Below are 14170 nucleotides of genomic sequence, written 5' to 3' on the forward strand. Positions count from 1 at the left end.
GAAGTTACTGAGAATTCCTCTGTCAAGCATTATATGAAGAAATCCCGTTTCCAACGAAGGCCTCAAAGAGGTGCAAATATCCACTTGTAGACTTTACAAACAAATTGTTTCCAAACTGCTCTATGAACAGAAACGTTAAACTCTGTGAGATGAACGCACACATCACAAAGTAGTTTCTGAGAATGATTCTGTCTAATTTTTATACGAAGATATTTCCTTTTCTAACATTGGCCTAAAATCGCATGAAATCTCCAACTGCAATTTCGACAAAAAGAGAGTTTCAAATCTGCTCTGTCCAAAGAAAGGTTCAACTCTGTGAGCTGAATACACACAACACAAAGAAGTTACTGAAAATTCCTCTGTCTAGCATTTTATGAAGAAATCCCGTTTCCAACGAAGTCCTCAAAGAGGTCCAAATATCCACTTGCAGCCTTTACAAACAGAGTGTTTCCAAACTGTTGTATGAACAGAGAGGTTAAACTCTGTGAGCTGAATGCATACATCACATAGTAGTTTCTGAGAATGATTCAGTCTAGTTTTTATACCAAGATATTTCCTCTTCTAATATTGGCCTAAAATCGCTTGAAATCTCCAATTGCAAATTCCAGAAAAAGAGAGTTTCAAATCTGCTCTTTCCAAAGAAAGGTTCAACTCTGTGAGCTGAATACACACAACACAAAGAAGTTACTGAAAATTTTTCTGTCTAGCATTATATGAAGAAATCCTGTTTCCAACGAAGTCCTCAAAGAGGTCCAAATATCCACTTACAGACTTTACAAACAGAGTGTTTCCAAACTGCTGTATGAACAGAAAGGTTAAACTCTGTGAGCTGAATGCACACATCACATAGTAGTTTCTGAGAATGATTCTGTCTAGTTTTTATACCAAGATATTTCCTTTTCTAATATTGGCCTAAAATCGCTTGAAATCTCCAATTGCAAATTCCAGAAAAAGAGAGTTTCAAATCTGCTCTGTCCAAAGAATGGTTCGACTCTGTGAGCTGAATACACACAACACAAAGAAGTTACTGAAAATTCTTCTGTCTAGCATTATATGAAGAAATCCCGTTTCCAACGAAGTCCTCAAAGAGGTCCAAATATCCACTTGCAGACTTTACAAACAGAGTGTTTCCAAACAGGTCTATAAACAGAAAGGTTAAACTCTGTGAGCTGAATGCACACATCACAAAGTAGTTTCTGAGAATGATTCTGTCTAGTTTCTATACGAAGATATTTCCTTTTCTAACATTGGCCTCAAATCGTTTGAAATCTCAAATTCCAAATTCCAGAAAAAGACAGTTTCAAACCTGCAGTGTGTAAGGAAAGGTTCAAATCTGTGAGTTGAATACACACAACACAAGGAAGTTACTGAGAATTCTTCTGTCTAGCATTATATGAACAAATCCCTTTTCCAACGAAGGCCTCAAAGAGTTCCAAATATCCACTTGTAGACTTTACAAATAGAGTGTTTCCAATCTGCTCTATGAACAGAAAGGTTAAACTCTGTGAGCTGAACGCACACATCACAAAGTAGTTTCTGAGACTGATTCTGTCTAGTTTTTATACCAAGATATTTCCTTTTCTAACATTGGCCTAAAATCGCTTGAAATCTCCAAATGCAATTTCCACAAAAAGAGATTTTCAAATCTGCTCTGTCCAAAGAAAGGTTCAACTCTGTGAGCTGAATGCACACAACACAAAGAAGTTACTGGGAATTCTTCTGTCTAGCATTATATGAAGAAATCCCGTTTCCAACGAAGTCCTCAAAGAGGTCCAAATATCCACTTGCAGACTTTACAAACAGAGTGTTTCCAAACTGCTGTATGAACAGAGAGGTTAAACTCTGTGAGCTGAATGCACACATCACATAGTAGTTTCTGAGAATGATTCTGTCTAGTTTCTGTACGGAGATATTTCCTTTTCTAACATTGGCCTCAAATCGCTTGAAATCTCAAATTCCAAATTCCAGAAAAAGACAGTTTCAAACCTGCAGTGTGTAAGGAAAGGTTCAAATCTGTGAGTTGAATACCCACAACACAAGGAAGTTACTGAGAATTCTTCTGTCCAGCATTATATGAAGAAATCCCGTTTCCAACGAAGGCCTCAAAGAGGTGCAAATATCCACTTGTAGACTTTACAAACAGAGTGTTTCCAAACTGCTCTATGAACAGAAACGTTAAACTCTGTGACCTGAACGCACACATCACAAAGTTGTTTCTGAGAATGATTCTGTCTAGTTTTTATACGAAGATATTTCCTTTTCTAACATTGGCCTAAAATCGCTTGAAATCTCCAATTGCAATTTCGACAAAAAGAGAGTTTCAAATCTGCTCTGTCCAAAGAAAGGTTCAACTCTGTGAGCTGAATACACACAACACAAAGAAGTTACTGAAAATTCCTCTGTCTAGCATTATATGAAGAAATCCCGTTTCCAACGAAGTCCTCAAAGAGGTCCAAATATCCACTTGCAGACTTTACAAACAGAGTGTTTCCAAACTGCTCTATGAACAGAAAGGTTAAAATTTGTGAGCTGAATGCACACATCACATAGTAGTTTCTGAGAATGATTCTGTCTAGTTTTTATACCAAGATATTTCCTTTTCTAACATTGGCCTAAAATCGTTGAAATCACCAATGGCAATTTCCACAAAAAGGGAATTTGAAATCTGCTCTGTCCAAGGAAAGGTTCAACTCTGTGAGCTGAATACACACAACACAAAGAAGTTACTGAAAATTCTTCTGTCTAGCATTATATGAAGAAATCCCGTTTCCAACCAAGTCCTCAAAGAGGTCCAAATATCCACTTGCAGCCTTTACAAAGAGAGTGTTTCCAAACTGCTCTATGAACAGAAAGGTTAAACCCTGTGAGCTTAATGCACACATCACAAAGTAGTTTCTGAGAATGATTCTGTCTAGTTTCTATACGAAGATATTTCCTTTTCTAACATTGGCTTCAAATCGCTTGAAATCTCAAATTCCAAATTCCAGAAAAACACAGTTTCAAACTTGCAGTGTGTAAGGAAAGGTTCAATTCTGGGAGTTGAATACACACAACACAAGGAAGTTACTGAGAATTCTTATGTCTAGCATTATATGAAGAAATCCCGTTTCCAACGAAGGCCTCAAAGAGGTGCAAATATCCACTTGTAGACTTTACAAATAGAGTGTTTCCAATCTGCTCTATGAACAGAAAAGTTAAACTCTGTGAGCTCAACGCACACATCACAAAGTAGTTTCTGAGAATGATTCTGTCTAGTTTTTATACCAAGAGATTTCCTTTTCTAACATTGGCCTAAAATCGCTTGAAATCTCCAATTGCAATTTCCACAAAAAGAGAGTTTCAAATCTGCTCTGTTCAAAGAAATGTTCAACTCTGTGAGCTGAATACACACAACACAAAGAAGTTACTGAAAATTCCTCTGTCTAGAATTATATGAAGAAATCCCGTTTCCAACGAAGTCCGCACAGAGGTCCAAATATCCACTTGCAGACTTTACAAACAGAGTGTTTCCAAACTGCTCTATGAACAGAAAGGTTAAACTCTGTGAGCTGAATGCACAAATCACATAGTAGTTTCTGAGAATGATTCTGTCTAGTTTTTATACCAAGATATTTTCTTTTCTAACATTGGCCTAAAATCGCTTGAAATCACCAATTGCAATTTCCACAAAAAGAGAGTTTCAAATCTGCTCTGTCCAAAGAAAGGTTCAACTCTGTGAGCTGAATACACACAACACAAAGAAGTTACTGAAAATTCTTCTGTCTAGCATTATATGAAGAAATCCCGTTTCCAACGAAGTCCTCAAAGAGGTCCAAATATCCACTTGCAGACTTTACAAACAGAGTGTTTCCAAACTGCTGTATGAACAGAAAGGTTAAACTCTGTGAGCTGAATGCACACATCACATAGTAGTTTCTGAGAATGATTCTGTCTAGTTTTTATACCAAGATATTTCCTTTTTTAATATTGGCCTAAAATCGCTTGAAATCTCCAATTGCAAATTCCAGAAAAAGAGAGTTTCAAATCTGCTCTGTCCAAAGAATGGTTCGACTCTGTGAGCTGAATACACACAACACAAAGAAGTTACTGAAAATTCTTCTGTCTAGCATTATATGAAGAAATCCCGTTTCCAACGAAGTCCTCAAAGAGGTCCAAATATCCACTTGCAGACTTTACAAACAGAGTGTTTCCAAACAGGTCTATGAACAGAAAGGTTAAACTCTGTGAGCTGAATGCACACATCACAAAGTTGTTTCTGAGAATGATTCTGTCTAGTTTCTATACGAAGATATTTCCTTTTCTAACATTGGCCTCAAATCGTTTGAAATCTCAAATTCCAAATTCCAGAAAAAGACAGTTTCAAACCTGCAGTGTGTAAGGAAAGGTTCAATCTGTGAGTTGAATACACACAACACAAGGAAGTTACTGAGAATTCTTCTGTCTAGCATTATATGAAGAAATCCCTTTTCCAACGAAGGCCTCAAAGAGTTCCAAATATCCACTTGTAGACTTTACAAATAGAGTGTTTCCAATCTGCTCTATGAACAGAAAGGTTAAACTCTGTGAGCTGAACGCACACATCACAAAGTAGTTTCTGAGACTGATTCTGTCTAGTTTTTATACCAAGATATTTCCTTTTCTAACATTGGCCTAAAATCGCTTGAAATCTCCAATTGCAATTTCCACAAAAAGAGAGTTTCAAATCTGCTGTGTCCATAGAAAGGTTCAACTCTGAGAGCTGAATACACACAACACAAAGTAGTTACTGAAAATTCCTCTGTCTAGCATTATATGAAGAAATCCCGTTTCCAACGAAGTCCTCAAAGAGGTCTAAATATCCACTTGCAGACTTTACAAACAGAGTGTTTCCAAACTGCTCTATGAACAGAAAGGTTAATCTCTGTGAGCTGAATGCACACATCACATAGTAGTTTCTGAGAATGATTCTGTCTAGTTTTTATACCAAGATATTTCCTTTTCTAACATTGGCGTAAAATCGATTGAAATCACCAATTGCAATTTCCACAAAAAGAGAGTTTCAAATCTACTCTGTCCAAAGAAAGGTTCAACTCTGTGAGCTGAATACACACAACACAAAAAAGTTACTGAAAATTCTTCTGTCTAGCATTATATGAAGAAATCCCGTTTCCAACCAAGTCCTCAAAGAGGTCCAAATATCCACTTGCAGACTTTACAAACAGAGTGTTTCCAAACTGATCTATGAACAGAAAGGTTAAACCCTGTGAGCTTAATGCACACATCACAAAGTTGTTTCTGAGAATGATTCTGTCTAGTTTCTATACGAAGATATTTCCTTTTCTAACATTGGCTTCAAATCGCTTGAAATCTCAAGTTCCAAATTCCAGAAAAACACAGTTTCAAACTTGCAGTTTGTAAGGAAAGGTTCAAATCTGGGAGTTGAATACACACAACACAAGGAAGTTACTGAGAATTCTTCTGTCTAGCATTATATGAAGAAATCCCGTTTCCAACGAAGGCCTCAAAGAGGTCCAAATATACACTTCAGACTTTACAAACAGAGTGTTTCCAAACTGCTCTATGAACAGAAATGTTAAACTTTGTGAGCTGAATGCACACATCACAAAGTAGTTTCTGAGAATGATTCTGTCTAGTTTCTATACGAACATATTTCCTTTTCTAACATTGGCCTCAAATCGCTTGAAATCTCAAATTCCAAATTCCAGAAAAAGACAGTTTCAAACCTGAGGTGTGTAAGGAAAGGTTCAAATCTGTGAGTTGAATACACACAACACAAGGAAGTTACTGAGAATTCCTCTGTCAAGCATTATATGAAGAAATCCCGTTTCCAACGAAGGCCTCAAAGAGGGGCAAATATCCACTTGTGGACTTTACAAACAGAGTGTTTCCAAACTGCTCTATGAACAGAAACGTTAAACTCTGTGAGGTGAACGCACACATCAAAAAGTAGTTTCTGAGAATGATTCTGTCTAGTTTTTATACGAAGATATTTCCTTTTCTAACATTGGCCTAAAATCGCTTGAAATCTCCAATTGCAATTTCGACAAAAAGAGAGTTTCAAATCTGCTCTGTCCAAAGAAAGGCTCAACTCTGTGAGCTGAATACACACAACACAAAGAAGTTACTGAAAATTCCTCTGTCTAGCATTATATGAAGAAATCCCGTTTCCAACGAAGTCCTCAAAGCGGTCCAAATATCCACTTGCAGCCTTTACAAACAGAGTGTTTCCAAACTGTTGTATGAACAGAGAGGTTAAACTCTGTGAGCTGAATGCACACATAACATAGTAGTTTCTGAGAATGATTCAGTCTAGTTTTTATACCAAGATATTTCCTCTTCTAATATTGGCCAAAAATCGCTTGAAATCTCCAATTGCAAATTCCAAAAAAGAGAGTTTCAAATCTGCTCTGTCCAAAGAAAGGTTCAACTCTGTGAGCTGAATACACACAACACAAAGAAGTTACTGAAAATTCTTCTGTCTAGCATTATATGAAGAAATCCCGTTTCCAACGAAGTCCTCAAAGAGGTCCAAATATCCACCTACAGACTTTACAACCAGAGTGTTTCCAAACTGCTCTATGAACAGAAAGGTTAAACTCTGTGAGCTGAATGCATACATCACATAGTAGTTTCTGAGAATGATTCTGTCTAGTTTTTATACCAAGATATTTCCTTTTCTAACATTGGCCTAAAATCGCTTGAAATCTCCAATTGCAATTTCCACAAAAAGAGAGTTTCAAATCTGCTCTGTCCAAAGAAATGTTCAATTCTGTGAGCTGAATACACACAACACAAAGAAGTTACTGAAAATTCTTCTGTCTAGCATTATATGAAGAAATCCCGTTTCTAACGAAGTCCTCAAAGAGGTCCAAATATCCACTTGCAGACTTTACAAACAGAGAGTTTCCAAACTGCTCTATGAACAGAAAGGTTAAACTCTGTGAGCTGAATGCACACATCACAAAGTAGTTTCTGAGAATGATTCTGTCTAGTTTCTATACGAAGATATTTCCTTTTCTAACCGTGGCCTCAAATCGCTTGAAATCTCAAATTCCAAATTCCAGAAAAAGACAGTTTCAAACCTGCAGTGTGTAAGCAAAGGTTCAAATCTGTGAGTTGAATACACACAACACAAGGAAGTTACTGAGAATTCCTCTGTCAAGCATTATATGAAGAAATCCCGTTTCCAACGAAGTCCTCAAAGAGGGGCAAATATCCACTTGTAGACTTTACAAACAGAGTGTTTCCAAACTGCTCTATGAACAGAAACGTTAAACTCTGTGAGGTGAACGCATACATCACAAAGTAGTTTCTGAGAAGGATTCTGTCTAGATTTTATACAAAGATGTTTTCTTTTCTAACATTGGCCTAAAATAGCTTGAAATCTCCAATTGCAATTTCCACAAAAAGAGAGCTTCAAATCTGCTCTGTCCAAAGAACGGTTCAACTCTGAGAGCTGAATACACACAACACAAAGAAGTTACTGAAAATTCCTCTGTCTAGCATTATATGAAGAAATCCCGTTTCCAACGAAGTCCTCAAAGAGGTCCAAATATCCACTTGCAGACTTTACAAACAGAGTGTTTCCAAACTGCTCTATGAACAGAAAGGTTTATCTCCGTGAGCTGAATGCACACATCACATAGTAGTTTCTGAGAATGATTCTGTCTAGTTTTTATACCAAGATATTTCCTTTTCTAACATTGTCCTAAAATCGCTTGAAATCACCAATTGCAATTTCCACAAAAAGAGAGTTTCAAATCTGCTCTGTCCAAAGAAAGGTTCAACTCTGTGAGCTGAATACACACAACACAAAGAAGTTACTGAGAATTCTTCTGTCTAGCATTATATGAAGAAATCCCGTTTCCAACGAAGTCCTCAAAGAGGTCCAAATATCCACTTGCAGACTTTACAAACAGAGTGTTTCCAAACTGCTCTATGAACAGAAAGGTTAAACTCTGTGAGCTGAATGCACACATCACAAAGTAGTTTCTGAGAATGATTCTGTCTAGTTTCTATACGAAGATATTTCCTTTTCTAACATTGGCCTCAAATCGCTTGAAATTTCAAATTCCAAATCCCAGAAAAAGACAGTTTCAAACCTGCAGTGTGTAAGGAAAGGTTCAAATCTGTGAGTTGAATACACACAACACAAGGAAGTTACTGAGAATTCCTCTGTCAAGCATTATATGAAGAAATCCCGTTTCCAACGAAGTCCTCAAAGAGGTGCAAATATCCACTTACAGACTTTACAAACAGAGTGTTTCCAAACTGCTCTATGAACAGAAAGGTTAAACTCTGTGAGCTGAATGCACACATCACATAGTAGTTTCTGAGAATGATTCTGTCTAGTTTTTATACCAAGATATTTCCTTTTCTAACATTGGCCTAAAATCGCTTGAAATCTCCAATTGCAATTTCCACAAAAAGAGAGTTTCAAATCTGCTCTGTCCAAAGAAAGGTTCAACCCTGTGAGCTGAATACACACAACACAAAGAAGTTACTGAGAATTCTTCTGTCTAGAATTATATGAAGAAATCCGGTTTCCAACGAAGTCCTCGAAGAGGTCCAAATATCCACTTGCAGACTTTAAAAACAGAGTGGTTCCAAACTGCTCTATGAACAGAACGTTTAAACTCTGTGAGCTGAATGCACACATCACAAAGTAGTTTCTCAGAATGATTCTGTCTAGTTTTTATACCAAGATATTTTCTTTTCTAACATAGGCCTAAAATTGCTTGAAATCTCCAATTGCAATTTCCACAAAAAGAGAATTTCAAATCTGCTCTTTCCAAAGAAATGTTCAACCCTGTGAGCTGAATACACACAACACCAAGAAGTTACTGAGAATTCTTCTGTCTAGCATTATATGAAGAAATCCCGTTTCCAACGAAGTCCTCAAAGAGGTCCAAATATCCACTTGAAGCCTTTACAAACAGAGTGTTTCCAAGCTGCTGTATGAACAGAGAGGTTAAACTCTGTGAGCTGAATGCACACATCACATAGTAGTTTCTGAGAATGATTCTGTCTAGTTTTTATACCAAGATATTTCCTTTTCTAACATTGTCCTAAAATCGCTTGAAATCAACAATTGCAATTTCCACAAAAAGAGAGTTTCAAATCTGCTCTGTCCAAAGAAAGTTTCAACCCTGTGAGCTGAATACACACAACACAAAGAAGTTACTGAGAATTCTTCTGTCTAGCATTATATGAAGAAATCCGGTTTCCAACGAAGTCCTCGAAGAGGTCCAAATATCCCCTTGCAGACTCTACAAACAGAGTGTTTCCAAACTGCTCTATGAACAGAAAGGTTAAACTCTGTGAGCTGAACGCACACATCACAAATTAGTTTCTGAGAATGATTCTGTCTAGTTTTTATACCAAGATATTTCCTTTTCTAACATTGGCCTAAAATCGCTTGAAATCTCTAATTGCAATTTCCACAAAAAGAGAGTTTCAAATCTGCTCTGTCCAAAGAAAGGTTCAACTCTGTGAGCTGAATACACACAACACAAAGAAGTTACTGAAAATTCTTCTGTCTAGCATTATATGAAGAAATCCCGTTTCCAACGAAGTCCTCAAAGAGGTCCAAATATCCACTTGCAGACTTTACAAACAGAGTGTTTCCAAACTGCTGTATGAACAGAAAGGTTAAACTCTGTGAGCTGAATGCACACATCACAAAGTAGTTTCTGAGAATGATTCTGTCTAGTTTCTATACGAAGATATTTCCTTTTCTAACATTGGCCTCAAATCGCTTGAAATCTCAAATTCCAAATTCCAGAAAAAGACAGTTTCAAACCTGCAGTGTGTAAGGAAAGGTTCAAATCTGTGAGTTGAATACACACAACACAAGGAAGTTACTGAGAATTCCTCTGTCAAGCATTATATGAGGAAATCCCGTTTCCAACGAAGGCCTCAAAGAGGGGCAAATATCCACTTGTAGACTTTACAAACAGAGTGTTTCCAAGCTGCTCTATGAACAGAAACGTTAAACTCTGTGAGGTGAACGCACACATCACAAAGTAGTTTCTGAGAATGATTCCGTCTAGTTTTTATACGAAGATATTTCCTTTTCTAACATTGGCCTAAAATCGCTTGAAATCTCCAATTGCAATTTCGACAAAAAGAGAGTTTCAAATCTTCTCTGTCCAAAGAAAGGTTCAACTCTGTGAGCTGAATACACACAACACAAAGAAGTTACTGAAAATTCCTCTGTCTAGCATTATATGAAGAAATCCCGTTTCCAACGAAGTCCTCAAAGAGGTCCAAATATCCACTTGCAGCCTTTACAAACAGAGTGTTTCCAAACTGTTGTATGAACAGAGAGGTTAAACTCTGTGAGCTGAATGCACACATCACATAGTAGTTTCTGAGAATGATTCAGTCTAGTTTTTATACCAAGATATTTCCTCTTCTAATATTGGCCTAAAATCGCTTGAAATCTCCAATTGCAAATTCCAGAAAAAGAGAGTTTCAAATCTGCTCTGTCCAAAGAAAGGTTCAACTCTGTGAGCTGAATACACACAACCCAAAGAAGTTACTGAAAATTCTTCTGTCTAGCATTATATGAAGAAATCCCGTTTCCAACCAAGTCCTCAAAGAGGTCCAAATATCCACTTGCAGACTTTACAAACAAGTCCTCAAAGAGGTCCAAATATCCACTTGCAGACTTTACAAACAGAGTGTTTCCAAACTGCTCTATGAACAGAAAGGTTAAACTCTTTGACCTGAATGCACACATCACATAGTAGTTTCTGAGAATGATTCTGTCTAGTTTTTATACCAAGATATTTCCTTTTCCAACATTGGCCTAAAATTGCTTGAAATCTCCAATTGCAATTTCCACAAAAAGAGAATTTCAAATCTGCTCTTTCCAAAGAAATGTTCAACTCTGTGAGCTGAATACACACAACACCAAGAAGTTACTGAGAATTCTTCTGTCTAGCATTATATGAAGAAATCCCGTTTCCAACGAAGTCCTCAAAGAGGTCCAAATATCCACTTGCAGACTATACAAACAGAGTGTTTCCAAACTGCTCTATGAACAGAAAGGTTAAACTCTGTGAGCTGAACGCACACATCACAAAGTAGTTTCTGAGAATGATTCTGTCTAGTTTTTATACCAAGATATTTCCTTTTCTAACATTGGCCTAAAATCGCTTGAAATCTCCAATTGCAATTTCCACAAAAAGGGAGTTTCAAATCTGCTCTGTCCAAAGAAAGTTTCAACTCTGTTAGCTGAATACACACAACACAAAGAAGTTACTGAAAATTCTTCTGTCTAGCATTATATGAGGAAATCCCTTTTCCAACGAAGTCCTCAAAGAAGTCCAAATATCCACTTACAGACTTTACAAACAGAGTGTTTCCAAACTGCTCTATGAACAGAAAGGTTAAACTCTTTGAGCTGAATGCACACATCACATAGTAGTTTCCGAGAATGATTCTGTCTAGTTTTTATACCAAGATATTTCCTTTTCTAACATTGTCCTAAAATCGCTTGAAATCTCCAATTGCAATTTCCACAAAAAGAGAGTTTCAAATCTGCTCTGTCCAAAGAAAGGTTCAACCCTGTGAGCTGAATACACACAACACAAAGAAGTTATTGAGAATTCTTCTGTCTAGAATTATATGAAGAAATCCGGTTTCCAACGAAGTCCTCGAAGAGGTCCAAATATCCACTTGCAGACTTTAAAAACAGAGTGTTTCGAAACTGCTCTATGAACAGAACGGTTAAACTCTGTGAGCTGAATGCACACATCACAAAGTAGTTTCTGAGAATGATTCTGTCTAGTTTTTATACCAAGATATTTTCTTTTCTAACATTGGCCTAAAATACCTTGAAATCTCCAATTGCAATTTCCACAAAAAGAGAGTTTCAAATCTGCTCTGACCAAAGAAATATTCAGCTCTGTGAGCTGAATACACACAACACAAAGAAGTTACTGAAAATTCTTCTGTCTAGCATTATATGAAGAAATCCCGTTTCCAACGAAGGCCTCAAAGAGTTCCAAATATCCACTTGAAGCCTTTACAAACAGAGTGTTTCCAAGCTGCTGTATGAACAGAGAGGTTAAACTCTGTGAGCTGAATGCACACATCACATAGTAGTTTCTGAGAATGATTCTGTCTAGTTTTTATACCAAGATATTTCCTTTTCTAACATTGTCCTAAAATCGCTTGAAATCACCAATTGCAATTTCCACAAAAAGAGAGTTTCAAATCTGCTCTATCCAAAGAAAGTTTCAACCCTGTGAGCTGAATACACACAACACAAAGAAGTTACTGAGAATTCTTCTGTCTAGCATTGTATGAAGAAATCCGGTTTCCAACGAAGTCCTCGAAGAGGTCCAAATATCCCCTTGCAGACTCTACAAACAGAGTGTTTCCAAACTGCTCTATGAACAGAAAGGTTAAACTGTGTGAGCTGAAAGCACACATCACAAAGTAGTTTCTGAGAATGATTCTGTCTAGTTTCTATACCAAGATATTTCCTTTTCTAACACTGGCCTAAAATCGCTTGAAATCTCCAATTGCAATTTCCACAAAAAGAGAGTTTCAAATCTGCTCTGTCCAAAGAAATGTTCAACTCTGTGAGCTGAATACACACAACACAAAGAAGTTACTGAAAATTCTTCTGTCTAGCATTATATGAAGAAATCCCGTTTCCAACGAAGTCCTCTAAGAGGTCCAAATATCCACTTGCAGAATTTACAAACAGAGTGTTTCCAAACTGCTCTATGAACAGAAAGGTTAAACTCTGTGAGCTGAATGCACACATCACAAAGTAGTTTCTGAGAATGATTCTGTCTAGTTTCTATACGAAGATATTTCCTTTTCTAACATTGGTCTCAAATCGCTTGAAATCTCAAATTCCAAATTCCAGAAAAAGACAGTTTCAAACCTGCAGTGTGTAAGGAAAGGTTCAAATCTGTGAGTTGAATACACGCAACACAAGAAGTTACTGAGAATTCTTCTGTCTAGCATTATATGAAGAAATCCCGTTTCCAACGAAGGCCTCAAAGAGGTGCAAATATCCACTTGTAGACTTTACAAACAGAGTGTTTCCAATCTGCTCTATGAACAGAAAGGTTAAACTCTGTGAGCTGAACGCACACATCACAAAGTAGTTTCTGAGAATGATTCTGTCTAGTTTTTATACCAAGATATTTCCTTTTCTAACATTGGCCTAAAATCGCTTGAAATCTCCAATTGCAATTTCCACAAAAAGAGAGTTTCAAATCTGCTCTGTCCAAAGAAAGGTTCAACTCTGAGAGCTGAATACACACAACACAAAGAAGTTACTGAAAATTCCTCTGTCTAGCATTATATGAAGAAATACCGTTTCCAACGAAGTCCTCAAAGAGGTCCAAATATCCACTTGCAGACTTTACAAACAGAGTGTTTCCAAACTGCTCTATGAACAGAAAGGTTAATCTCTGTGAGCTGAATGCACACATCACATAGTAGTTTCTGAGAATGATTCTGTCTAGTTTTTATACCAAGATATTTCCTTTTCTAACATTGTCCTAAAATCGCTTGAAATCACCAATTGCAATTTCCACAAAAAGAGAGTTTCAAATCTGCTCTGTCCAAAGAAACGTTCAACTCTGTGAGCTGAATACACACAACACAAAGAAGTTACTGAAAATTCTTCTGTCTAGCATTATATGAAGAAATCCCGTTTCCAACGAAGTCCTCAAAGAGGTCCAAATATCCACTTGCAGACTTTACAAACAGAGTGTTTCCAAACTGCTTTATGAACAGAAAGGTTAAACTCTGTTAGCTGAATGCACACATCACAAAGTAGTTTCTGAGAATGATTCTGTCTAGTTTCTATACGAAGATATTTCCTTTTCTAACATTGGCCTCAAATCGCTTGAAATCTCAAATTCCAAATTCCAGAAAAAGACAGTTTCAAATCTGCAGTGTGTAAGGAAAGGTTCAAATCTGTGAGTTGAATACACACAACACAAGGAAGTTACTGAGAATTCCTCTGTCAAGCATTATATGAAGAAATCCCGTTTCCAACGAAGGCCTCAAAGAGGGGCAAATATCCACTTGTAGACTTTACAAACAGAGTGTTTCCAAACTGCTCTATGAACAGAAACGTTAAACTCTGTGAGGTGAACGCACACATCACAAAGTAGTTTCTGAGAATGATTCT

Source organism: Pan troglodytes, chromosome 23 (assembly GCF_028858775.2).
Source record: "Pan troglodytes isolate AG18354 chromosome 23, NHGRI_mPanTro3-v2.0_pri, whole genome shotgun sequence".
In the NCBI taxonomy this organism is placed as follows: Eukaryota; Metazoa; Chordata; class Mammalia; order Primates; family Hominidae; genus Pan; species Pan troglodytes.